The sequence below is a fragment of the Meleagris gallopavo genome, chromosome 7, assembly GCF_905368555.1.
Source record: "Meleagris gallopavo chromosome 7, MGAL_WU_HG_1.1, whole genome shotgun sequence".
Classification (NCBI taxonomy): domain Eukaryota; kingdom Metazoa; phylum Chordata; class Aves; order Galliformes; family Phasianidae; genus Meleagris; species Meleagris gallopavo.
The window spans coordinates 4,707,213-4,719,615 of NC_139410.1; positions in this window are offsets into that span (position 1 = coordinate 4,707,213).

Below are 12,403 nucleotides of genomic sequence, written 5' to 3' on the forward strand. Positions count from 1 at the left end.
CCTATGGATATAGGCTTGGTTTTGGTTCTGTTTTGTTTGTCTGCTTGGGAAGCTGTTTGACTGGAGTTGTTTGGCTTCTTTTGCTGTAAGCAAATTGACTACCCTTACAATTGAAAGGAAAAACTTTAAAACCCTTTTAAACTATAAGGCGTAAAACCAGAAGTATAAATGAAAAGAGCAAATACCAATGCTCCCCCTCCAATTTTTTGTCCAGTTTTGGCCAACTTTAAAACATTTAATCTCTTTACTTTGAGAGTGGTGAGGTTCTGGGACAGGCTGCCCAGAGAGGCTGTGGATGCCCCATCCCTGGACGTGTTCAAGGCCAGGTTGGATGGGGCCCTGGGCAGCCTGGTCTGGTATTAAATGGGGAGCTTGGCAGTCTGTGGTGGGGGGGTTGGAAATTCATGATCCTTGAGGTCCTTTCCACCCCAAGCCATTCTATGATTCTGTGGTATGATTCTGTGATTCATTTCAGTGTAGGTGCTGGTGTTAGATTAATAGGCTGCATCCCCATGCCTCCTGCTGGGAGTCAGCGTAGAGGCTGGAGGACAGCATGCCACTGATGTCATGTGCATTGTCTGCCTTCTGCCAAACAGGTGCTTTATTTCCAACACTGGTACTGTGATGTTTTCCCTTTTCTCACTGTTCTTGCTTGTTGCTGGCTGTTTTGATTATAAAATTAATTGCAGAGGTATTTCTTAAAAGAAGCTTTTGCTTTCAAGATACTCGGTCCAGCCCTTGCTCTCCCCTGCTGCTGTTGCAGTAAAGTGCACTTCCACAATTAATCGTTAAGTGGGGATGCAAATTAAGCTGCTGGCCCAGCAGATAATGAAACTGTTACATATATAATTGCTAGGCAAAGTGGCTACAATTTTAGCCATTTTCACTGGCCTATTATTGCAGTTTTCTATTGCTAAAATAATAAATAATTGTTTAGAAAAAGGTGTGTTCCCTATGAGAGAGGGAGAGAACTGTTGCATATGCAGCAAGGCTGGGAGATTTTAAGCAGCAATTTTGCATAGGAGAACTTTGGCAAGGCCCCGGGCCCAGTGTAAGATAGGAAATAATTGTTTAAATGGGACATGGTGCTGTGCTGGGTGCTTTGCCAGTTCCTGAAGGAGGTGCGAGGCACCGAGCGTGTCCTGTAGGTGGGCTGGGGAAGCACTGGGCTCCCTGTTGGTGTCCAGGTATGGTCAGCAGCTCCACGTGGTGCATCCCTCTGCCTGCTGAGCTGTGAGCCTGTTTATGGGACCTTATCCTACCAGGCACTCGTGCCATAGTTCACTCAGCTGTGCGCATAGGGCCATAAGGCAGCAAATGACTTTAAAAGGTATTGGCAAGCTTTCATTTCTCCTCCCAAAGTAATTCTTCTATAATGTTTGTTTCCGCTTGAAAGAGAGTATTGGGTGTATTTGATCCTTTCCTGTCTTGTGTGACATCCAAAAGACTTATTCATATGCCAGGTGACTAGAACATATCTTTCACTTGGAAGTGAAATGGGAACAGTTTGGTACTTGCTTCTGATGCCTTTTTCAGGTCACTTTGTGTAACCTTAGCCTGTCTGCTATTGTGCAGGTCTTTGGAGCACTCTGTACTGCTTTCCTTGGTACATCAGCCGGATGTTTTGATTAGTTAAATCTTCAGTTTGGGAAAACTCAAGATTGGAAATTCAAGTTTCATTAACTGTGCCTACAGCAGAAAGTCATCAGAGTTTCAAATAGGTCTCAAGAGGACAAGAAGCTATAAATCATTCAAGCTCATTAGAAAGTTGCTTAAGCTCTGCTGTTTACTATCCTAAAATGTTCTATTATGCAGTATTTTATCCTCGATATGAGATCTCTAAAACTTCTCATTGTTATGATAAACGTGCAGGTTGATGTAATTATCTGTCTATTTTCATGGAGGAAACTTGAGCTGCCATAAGAAGGACCTTCAGTGCACATCTAAAAAAAAGAGGAAAAAGACATGAGGCAGTTTTTGGCAGAGTTACTGAGGGTATTCAGTTCCTGAAAGAGATGTTAAGGAAGTGATGGAAGTTCCTTCTTTAGAAAATTATGCCTCTATAAGGAGTCTCAGTTGGGTCACCCCATCATAGTGTTTGCTTCTAAAAATACTGACGTTACTGTCTGTCCTCATCCCAAACTTACCAGTAGCATTGATAAGGGAGATCTATCCCAGACTACAATTCCTACTTTTAACTGGGGAATATTACATCCTCTAGGCTCTGAATAGGTCCAACACAGTTGCAGATCCAATTTAATATACGTGAGGTGTTTGGTCTTTCTGCAGTTTCCCAATATTGCAGTCTTTTCCCAGAAATATTAACAGATAAAGATAAAGCAATTTTAGCTATTCCACAGTGGCATTCTCCGCACTGATTTCAGGCTCTTCTTGAAATGCTAATATATCATCCTCACTGCTGCATTCATGCAGCCTGTTCCCCAAAGGGGATTCGGATTGCCTTCTTAGTAGCAGATTATTTCCTGATCACATTTCTCATATCAGGGAATCCATGTATTCAGCAAGAGACCAAAGCACTGTGATCGTTTTACAATTTAGCTTTATCTAGTCATCTATTAGCAAGTTATATGATATTTCAAGTTGTTTTAGTTTTGATGAGGAGAAGAGCTCACCGAGACATTAATCACTCAGTAGTTTGTATACAGAGCAAATCACAGCCTCAAAGCATCTAAATAAACTACTGTTTCTTTGCCTAAAATACAGATATTCTTTCTATCAAGGGCACTGGAGGATGTTACAGATGCCTTCATGTATCTACTTTGCTGGACCATTTAATGCTAATCTAGTGTTAGATTACCTTTCTGAAACTGCTAATAAAATCTGCTACATTACTGTGTTTAGCAGAGGCCCCAGGGCTTCGGAGATGAGATTTCTATCCGCTGACAGATCATGGCTGGGTGAAAACTCAAAACAGATACTTTTCTGCATCAGGTGTGAAGCGCACTCGCATCCTAATCCTCCCAAATGATACGGTGATGGAGAGATGTATGAAAAGGTTTGTTTATTCCACAGAAGAGGGCAGGGGAATATATATCCTTGAGCTATATGCAATTGCAGGAAGGCCAAAGTAGATATAAAACGCCGTCTGATATGGTAGTTTGGCACCCAGGGAACACACATTTTAAAGTCTGTACACAGTACAGTGGTAAATGGTAAGTCTCTGTTTGTTTTTCCCGTGCTGCTGGTCTCACTGGTGCAAGGGGTCCAGGGAATTCATGAACATCAAATGTGCCCTCGGTAAAGAGGGTTTTGATATGAGATTTTCAGCTGCCCTAAATCTGTATCGCTCTGATGTCTCAGTGTAATTGTGACTGTTAAACTTTGGGGACAAATACTGCAAGAGTTCCTAAGTAAACTGGGCCCTGGGGAACATCTCTCCATATGGCAGCACGACTGGAAGACTGAGATTTTTCCAAGACTAATGTGACCCATCAGAGCTTTGTGCTCGTGTTAGTGATGAAGTTGCTGTATTGCATTAACTGCCAAAATGTCTCCCGCTTAATAAATGACAAACTGTGTTTTACAACTATTGGTATTCTTGGACGGTTTCCCTGGAAAACATGTCGAATTCCTTTGTGTAGGGTGCCCTTGGGGGTCTTTAATGTTTTGGATGGATAGCACTGGCTGGAGCCCAATAGGAATGCAATTTGGAAGCAAGCTCTTGAGTTTGATTTTTCACAGCATTATGCCTTGTGCAGCCCTTTAAACCTGGGTTCTGAGAGCAGGAAACAAACCTCCTCCCAGGCACAGAGTCAGGATGCCGCTCTGCCTTTGTTCACTTTGTGGCTTTGGAGTGCCACCCGAAATGGAAAACCAGCAGGAAATAAAGCCTGCTTTTTTTGCCTTCCAAGTAATGCAGCCAATCCTTTCTACTTCAGATGGCAGCAGATGAGCTACTCATCCAGACTTTCTGTATAATCACTGCTAAGAAACAGGCATTTCTAGAGTGTGATTCATCTGATCTGCCTCAGATGCCTGCTTTGGGAGGAGGTGGGATGCACTGCTTCTCCCTGCTGTCTGTGAAGGGAGGCTGTGCGTGCCTCCTTCAGAGGTAGGCGTCTAATCTCAGCTGCCAGGGATCTTAGCCCATATGTTCAGACCCATTCCCCTCACAGTCTTAGTTGGCCCTTTTGGAGAAAAGGGCCTTTTCTGAGTCAGGTTGTACGTGTGCTTTTTGTCGGTGCAAAAACGCAAAGTCCAGTGCAGGGTCCTCACACACAGCAGAGGCAATTCCCCAGATAAAAGCCTACATTTCCAAAGCTTGCTTCTTTTGAAGGAGTTGTGCCCATCCCAGTGGCTCTGTGATGCCCCTCCACCAGAAGCTTTGAGCTCTGCAGTGGGTGAATTAGCCTTTGACAATCTGGGACCACAGACCTGGTGGGATCTGGGTTCCTTTCAGGAGCTCGTGTAGTAAGAATGGCTGTGGGCTTGACTCCCAGTTGCCTGCCCTCACTGCAGCAAGGATCAGTTCCACACATGGCAGCTTTCTGCCATGCATTTTGCTTCAGCTGCCCAGCTCCTCTCGGGACGGTTTGCCTGGGTGGCCAGGCTTTCAGCTGTTTGGCAGACTTGCCCTTTGCTGTGACTGTAATGGGGAAAAAATGAAGAATGACTCGAAGGCACCTGCTGAAATAAAGAGCCAAATAGCTTTGTTTATAAAAGGGGAAGGAAATTAAGGGTTGGTCTGGAAAAAGAAGGCTGGGAAATGAAATGAAGATAAACTAGAAAAAGGCAGGCAATCGGTATACTGGATGGTCTTTTTTGTGTTCTTGAAAACTCTTTGCTCTTATGAATACCAGTGACCCTTGAAGGATCTCTCTGATTGATGGGACAAGTCCAGCTAAGTAGAGAATGCAGCTGTACATTTTTCACAGATCCTAGAGACAGGCCTGCTAGCACAGGCTCGGTAGCAACTTGGATGGCTCTTTTCTAACCCTTTTGCACTGCTAATAGACGTTGTGCAGGCTGCCAAAGGAGGGATAATGAAAATCAAGCCAAGGGAGGTCTAAAAACCTCACTCCATCAAGGACAGTGTCTGCTGTGTGAATTGTCAGGAAAGGTTTAGTTATTGGCACAGCCCGCTCTCCTGGAGGCAGGACAGTCAGGCAGCTGAATTCTCCATAAATTTTCCTGTCATTCATCTGCCAGGGGTATTTTTCAGAAAGGCTGCTGTTCCATCCAGGTACTCCCCTTTTGTAATCGGATGATGATTTATTATCCAAGCAATGAAGAAAAATATATTGCCTTGGAATTTATGAATGCGTAATGATATGTAAGCCATAATAATGAATCACTCCTTTCCCTCCTCTCCCTTCCTCATGTATATTTGGATGTTTATTTCCATATAAATTTCCATTTATTTATGTCCTCCTAAGTTCTCCTTCACAAAAAGGAATTCCCAAGTTAAGGTGCTGAAGAGTTTGAGATATCCAAGTTTAAGAACAAATAAACCATATGCCTCACAGCTTTCTCCTTCCCTCTGTGCTTGCTTTCCCCATTCTTGATCATCTTCTGAGCTACTGCTGTTGTGCAACTCCCCTTGCAGATATGGTTTTGCCTCATGTAACTGTTTGCTTCAGGTGTGGGCACAGAGCACCGCCCAAGTCTCAGCGAAGGAGATGGCAAACCAAGCTCCTTGACCATCTGGCTGCCATTGTGCCTCCTCAGCAACTTGACTTAAAGGCTGTTTCCAGGCCATAGTCTTAGGTATCGTTTATACTTGTAGGAAACCCAAAGGAGAAAAGGGTCTGGCATAATGCAGGCTGTGAACAGTAGGAGGAAGAAACTGCTCTAATACCTTTGAGGGAGCAGTGTTTGAGAGAAACTGAAATCTGTCGTGAGCTGGTAAGGTCCTGGTGATGCAACTTGCTCAAAGTAACTTTAAATGTATGTGCAGTATTCAGGTGTTGAACTCAGCTATTATGATGCCTGGCCTTCACTGCAGGGTTATTTTTTCCACTCTAACGCTTTATTCCATCTGGACTCAATTTGGAAGACGAGGTAGTGAGATGTGCTACGGCAAAGCCAGTACGAAAGAGGGAAGCTATCTGAATTAGGTTGAAAAACGTTTCTGTTGATTCAGTGGCATGGCCTTGGCCGATACTATGCTCCATAAGATGGGGTACATCAAGAGTAATTCTGTAATGGGTGGGAGTGACACCAGTTAAAACTGATTGCCTCTCTCCAAACCTCTGCTTCTGTTTGCCAGGGAAACTTCTTGCTAGTCTGATTCTTGTGTTATTTTCAAGTATTTGTGTGCCATTGAAAAGCTTCCCTGATCGGTTACTACTATGCTGTACCTGAAATTTAGTCAGCAAAGTGTATTCTGTTATGCTGGAGATGTCAAAAGAGCATCATGATATTTAGAGACTCAGATCCACAAAAATTCAGAAGGAGCTTGGTATCTAGCACATAGAAATTTCATTGACGATCCCTAGCTAGGTCATTTTGTTGTGCTTGGTAAATGCAGAGCATGTCACAGAAAATAAATAACTGCCCCTAAGAGCTGTAGGGAGCAATCCCACAATTTTGGCTGCTCTGTGAAAGTCTCATAAGGTAGGGTAGATTCTGAAGCACGCTTCATCCCTTTGGGGCTACAACATATGGTTCCAAAGGGATTCATAAACCCGCTGTATTTCAGCGAGTGCCATCACAAGGTACTGCTGCAATGTCTCAAATACTGAGGAGGGCTCTGGCCAGAACCAGGCTTTTCTGTGGCTGGAAGTGCACACACACAAGTGCCCCTAGTTCACTCGAGCCTAAGTCAGTCTTTAGCAAAATAAAGACACTACTGGAAAAACAGAAAACTTTATGCATCCTTGCAGGCCGCATTTGCATTTGAATGGTTTTTATTCTTTTCATGCACATGAAAAGAGTTATATTAAATATTAATATGGTATTTTTCTCGTGTTACCGTACACTTTCCACACACCTGGAAATTAACTCCATTGTAACCACAATAGCCTCCTAAAAGATGACAAAAAAACTGTTTATTCTAACGGAAGAATATGGTAAAAGCAGATTGAAGAGTTTCATTTTTCCACTGGCATGCCAAACTCCTTGATTGATGTTACTAAAGATACAGGCATGACTATTTCTATATTCCTTTATTATTAAAATGCAGCAGGTCTACAGGGCAGGCAGTGCTTGGTAAAACACAGTGCTGAGGGTCCTAAAAACCTGCTTAGCAGCCTTATCTCATCTTAGGGAGTTTTGCTTTGTGGAGATGAGGCTAAAGGTGCGTGAACATTTTGGATGCTGCTGCAGGGTGTGTTGCTCCTGACTTTCTTGCAGGCTGGAGGGGTCATGTATGTGAGTGTAAGGTGGGAGAGGGACCATGTGAATCCACAGCTGGCACGAGGAAGGCATGCAGGCATATCCTCGCTCATGTTACCATGAATTCAGAGGCTGGCAGTTGCTGTTGGCTCTGGTGCGGTTGTGCTTAGGCTGGCTTGAGCAGAGTTTGGTGCATTTTGCTCCCTACAGCAATACCTGTGCTCAGATTGTTTCCAATTCTGTCTGCATTACGTTCTGGTATTTCCAAGCAAGATATGAATATGTACATTTACACTTGAATTTGGAGCAGCATGGAAAATGAAGAAGGAGATTTTCCATAGCTATAATGGACTGTAGATGCATAGAGACTAAAAGCAGATTAATTGCATTTTCGTGCTCTTTGTATGAAATCTACCAAGGCATCTAGTCCCTCATTAAAGTGCCATTTTATCTTTGTCATGGAAACTCCATGTCAAGCTTCAGACCTAAGGATGAAGTTTGTCCTCTTCTGAGGAATGGATTGAGTCATTTAGGCTTGCTAGACTTACGTAAGATTCCTCCTGTCAATCCCTACTGATTGAATAAAAATATGGAAAAATATTTTCTCACAAGGTCTTGGTTTGCATGCTGATATATTGCATGCTGACTGACTGATCATCCTGTTGGTTTGGCTTCCCAGAGGAGGGAAAAGCTGGAAGAATCAAGACCATCCCTGCCTGATAAGCCAGGAACCGCTGACTCGGCTAAGCCACATGTTTGAATTGCACACGCTAAGCTAACAGACTGTAGTATTTACAAGACTTCACTAAACACTTAAATCTATTTTGTGGACAAAAGGATTTTAAGTTAATTTATTTTGTTGAGAGAATAATTTAAGCAAGTTAGCATTTTGTTGACAGAATTATGATGAAATTCATTTTGTCTACATAACTGATTGGACAGTTAGCAGCATGCATTTTCTCCTCAGAATCCAGTATGTGCTAGGACTGTCAAATAGTGTTTCCTCCGTGGTTTCCAGTCATTCTGTCAACAGAATGAATACAAAATCCTTTTGTCTACAAAATGAACTTAGGTGTTAATTGTTTGTCGATAAGGAGCGCAAAACCAAACGATCCTCTGCTGAACGCTGATAAAAATGTATAGTGGGGTATGTGTGTGTACAGACACACAGCTGCATGCCTTGCTTTGTTGTCAGAGTCCAAATGTCACAAACCAAGAGCCTGGCAGGGAGCAGCATCCGATCTAAGCTGGGACCAGGAACGGTCTGAGCGTCATGTTCAAGTTGAGAGCATCACAAGGAATTAAGTAGTGTAGAAATGCAAAACGTGGGAGCTGGAAAGCTGTCGATATTGTTTCTAGCAGGGATTCAAAGCCTCCCTCTGTGAGTGTTGATTCTGGTTCTTCTTGATACGGTACAAGCACATGCGGGATGCAGTGGTTCCTACCTTGAGGAATCGTATCACAAATAGATGTGGCAGATGAGGAGCAGAGAGAGGATGTGCTGTATTCAGATCACGCTGGCTGAGAGCTGAGATGTAATGAAACGAGCTTATTAGTTGGAAGTCCCATGGGGAAACACCTCTCGGAGACCAGCAATAGATTTGGATCATCTTCACCACATAAAAACCATCCTCTCCTTCTGGACAGACACAAGTAAAGGTGGTATCCCATGAGCTACGTGCACATAAAAGATGGAAACGTCATTTAAACACTGTCTTAAAACACAACCAAACTCACCTGAAACCTGCTGATGCCTTCTGTTTTATTTTTGCCAATGTCTTGTTTTTCCCATTTCTGAAGGCACACACCGTGAACTAGTGCCAGTGTTCCCAGTTCTGAAGGAGGCATCTGGGCTGTCAGCACCCAGAATCTCTTTAGTAAGCCAGGGGACATAATGGAGAAAATGGTGTGTGTTTTATTCTGAAAATACAATGTTCTTGGAGCAGTCTGCCTAGCATTAGGAAAGGAGCAAGGAAAAAAAAAAAAGAAATATTCGCTGATTAAAAGCATCAGAAAAATAGCATACATTCATTTCTTTCCTTTCCCTCTCCTCCTTTGCCCTTTTAAGAGGGTTAAAATCAATGGAGAGTAGGAAAAGAAACAAAATAAAGCTATGAAGAGATATGACAATGCCATAGTGCAGCATCAAAGTTCAGCCCTCTGATATGTTTTCATGTTCATTCAGGAAGAAACAACCAACTAATCCCCAAGTTCATCTGTACTGTTTAAATGCCCTGGCTTTCAGCTCTGCTAATTGTCAGAAAAGCCAAAAGGAAAGAAAAGCATTCCCTTTTCAGCCGTGTTTTGTCTAAATATTCTAGTCACTGCCAGAGCTTTGAGGTTAAGGAGAGGCACGTTGGCTATGGAGAGGCGAGGTTAAAGGCAGGGAGGTTGTTCCTCCTAATGAGGTTTGTCATTTACAAGGGCATAATCATCTCTGCTTTCTGCAAAGGAACATTTATGTCAAGAGCACTACGCCAGACGCCACTTTCACGTTCTTTTGCAGAATGTGACCTTTCAGGGAATCGCACCCCCGTCCCTGACAGTTTGGGTATGCTCAGGCATGGCACACATGGCACATGGCAGGAGCTCAGCTGATGGTAGGGCCTTCCAGCCAGCACTGAGCACAAAGGGCAGCTGGCCTCACGTCACAGGGTGACAACACCAGCTGGGCTCAGGTGGTGTGGGGGGCTGAGCGGGAGCAGTGGGGGGGTTGCAGTTTGATTATGCCATTTACTCACGCCTCTTCAGTTGAGTGCTTTAGGCTGTGTCCTGCGAAGAGGCACAATTGCTCTTGCCACGGAAGGTAAAGCAAATCAGACGTGCCAGTCTCCCTTGTTGCTCAGCACAGTCACTAATGAGTGCAGCATATGGCTCTGCTTGCCAGGCCACTGGGAACTTGGTGCATGCAAAGCCCTGACTGTCAGTACCCTGCGCCCCGTGCCCTTAGCAGAACACGGCTGTGTTAGCCCTTGTGTTAGCCAGTCCCACTGTGGCAGCAGCAGGGCTCAACAGGGACCGTGATGGAGAGGGGCACTGGGATACCCAGGGAGAATCAGGCAGCAACAGGGGATGGTGACACGCTCATCTGTCATCCACAAATGATGGATGTGTCTCGCAGAAATCCCAGCCTGGAAATAAAAAGGATGCAAATTGCAGATGTTATATTAACATAGGTTCGTAGCGAGCTCACTGGGGGCCACATGCATAAACTGTTCAGGTAATAAAAAGCCACAGTGCTAGTGCTGGGGAACCTGTCACAAGCCAGGACTTTCAAAGCCATACGGCACCTGTCATGTGGGGTGTCTGTAAATCTGGGTAGTATGCTATGAACTTAACACCAGGAGGTCACATTTTAAATGGTGCATTCAATAAAAAATGACCAAAAAAAGGCTTTCGTCACCTTTGTATTTCAGATACTTCCTCACTGCTCACCGCTTCACAAATTTGCATAGTTCCCAGCAGATCGTACCACATTTCCTTTTTGCCCCGAGGTCAGCTCTGCAGCATAGGCAAAGTCACACTTATTCATAAAACTGATTTTGCAGCCTAATAACTCTTCAGGGCCAGGGAAAGGAGAGTGGGATTTAATACAGGCAAAAGCAGGATGCTTAGAAAAATAAAAATAATCTGTACAACATGCTGTAAGAAGGAGAGAAGGGAGAACTTCCTACTAAACTTATATAATGAAAACGAAATTTGAGCCACTAGAAAGGCCAAATCCCTCTCTTTTACCTTTGTGCCTTTTTTGCTAGTGTAGTTATTCCTGCAGTACGATCACCTCTTAAATGGCTTGGCCTACATTTCATCTCACCTGCTAGGTGAAACCATAACAGTCACTTTAGTATGCTGAGGTGATGCAAAGAGACCTTCTCAGCATATAAATTCTAATCAGCTTCTTTATAGCCCTAATAACTAAGTGCATGACTGGCTAGGGCTTTTTGGTAAAGTCTGTCTGCAAAGGTCATGTAGCATTATTTTGAGTGCAAACTGCAGAAGTGGTTCCTGGAAAGGTTGAGCGGTATTTTGATACGAGGAGCATAAATGGCAGTAGTTATTCCACGTAGATCAGAAGGGATGGAGATGCACGTGGTGAACAGCTTTGTGCAGACCAGAGTGCTGTGAAGGATGGTCGGATCACCCTAGCTGCAGGGAGGCCACCAGTGGCCTCTGCTGCTCAGGACATTCGCTCTTGTTTTGTCCGACAGAATTCCAAACAAATGGAGCTGTCACTGTAACCTGACAGGTAGCTCACATATAAAGGGGGCAAGATGCATGACACAGAGCAGCGCTCGGTTGGAGCTATCTCAGCATTCACATGCGGGAAATCAATCAGAGAGTGGTGTAATTCACATGAAAATAAAACATATATATATATATACTTCGCAATGTATGCAGGGGAGCATTTCAGACCTATGCTGGAGAGCTTTTCTTACTCGGAGACAGTTTTTGCTGGTTGTTACTGCAGGCATATGTGCATACCACAGGTTCACAATACCTGCCTGAGCACATTTGCTTAAAGATAAGGCCCAACTGCCCTGTCTTTCTTCTCTTTTTATAGCTAATGAAGAAGAGCGAGAATGATGCTTAGGAACAATAGGGTTGACTCACAAGGGGTGACTGTATATGACTCATAAGATGTGAAATTATTCCAGAGAACTGAAATACACGTGTGTGCACTGCGATTTAGGTTGGAGGATTATTTTTCGTAACTGGAAGAAGAATGCTTGCTGTGTATTTTGAAATACAGCTGATGTAAAATAACATTTTTTGCTTAGTCTTGGAAGGCTGTTGCAGACAACAAGTATGGCGGGAAACTGCTGCTAGTAGAGATAGCATGGGAAGTAATGGTCCCAAACAAAGGGTTAACCTATTAGGGATCTGCAGTGTTGTCCTGAAGCTTAGCGTTGACTGAAGCAGCTCTGCCAGTTTGCTTTGAAAACTTAGAACACCTGATTCAGAAATGTCTGAGGATGCAAAGGAAGTCACACCCTGAGGATTAACGGCCCATCCCTTTAAGCAGCACCATTAAGCACCAAGCATCTCTGAGTCACAAAGATGGGTATTTTCAGAGTTGGAGCCTAACAAACCCTTGTGATCAATTAAC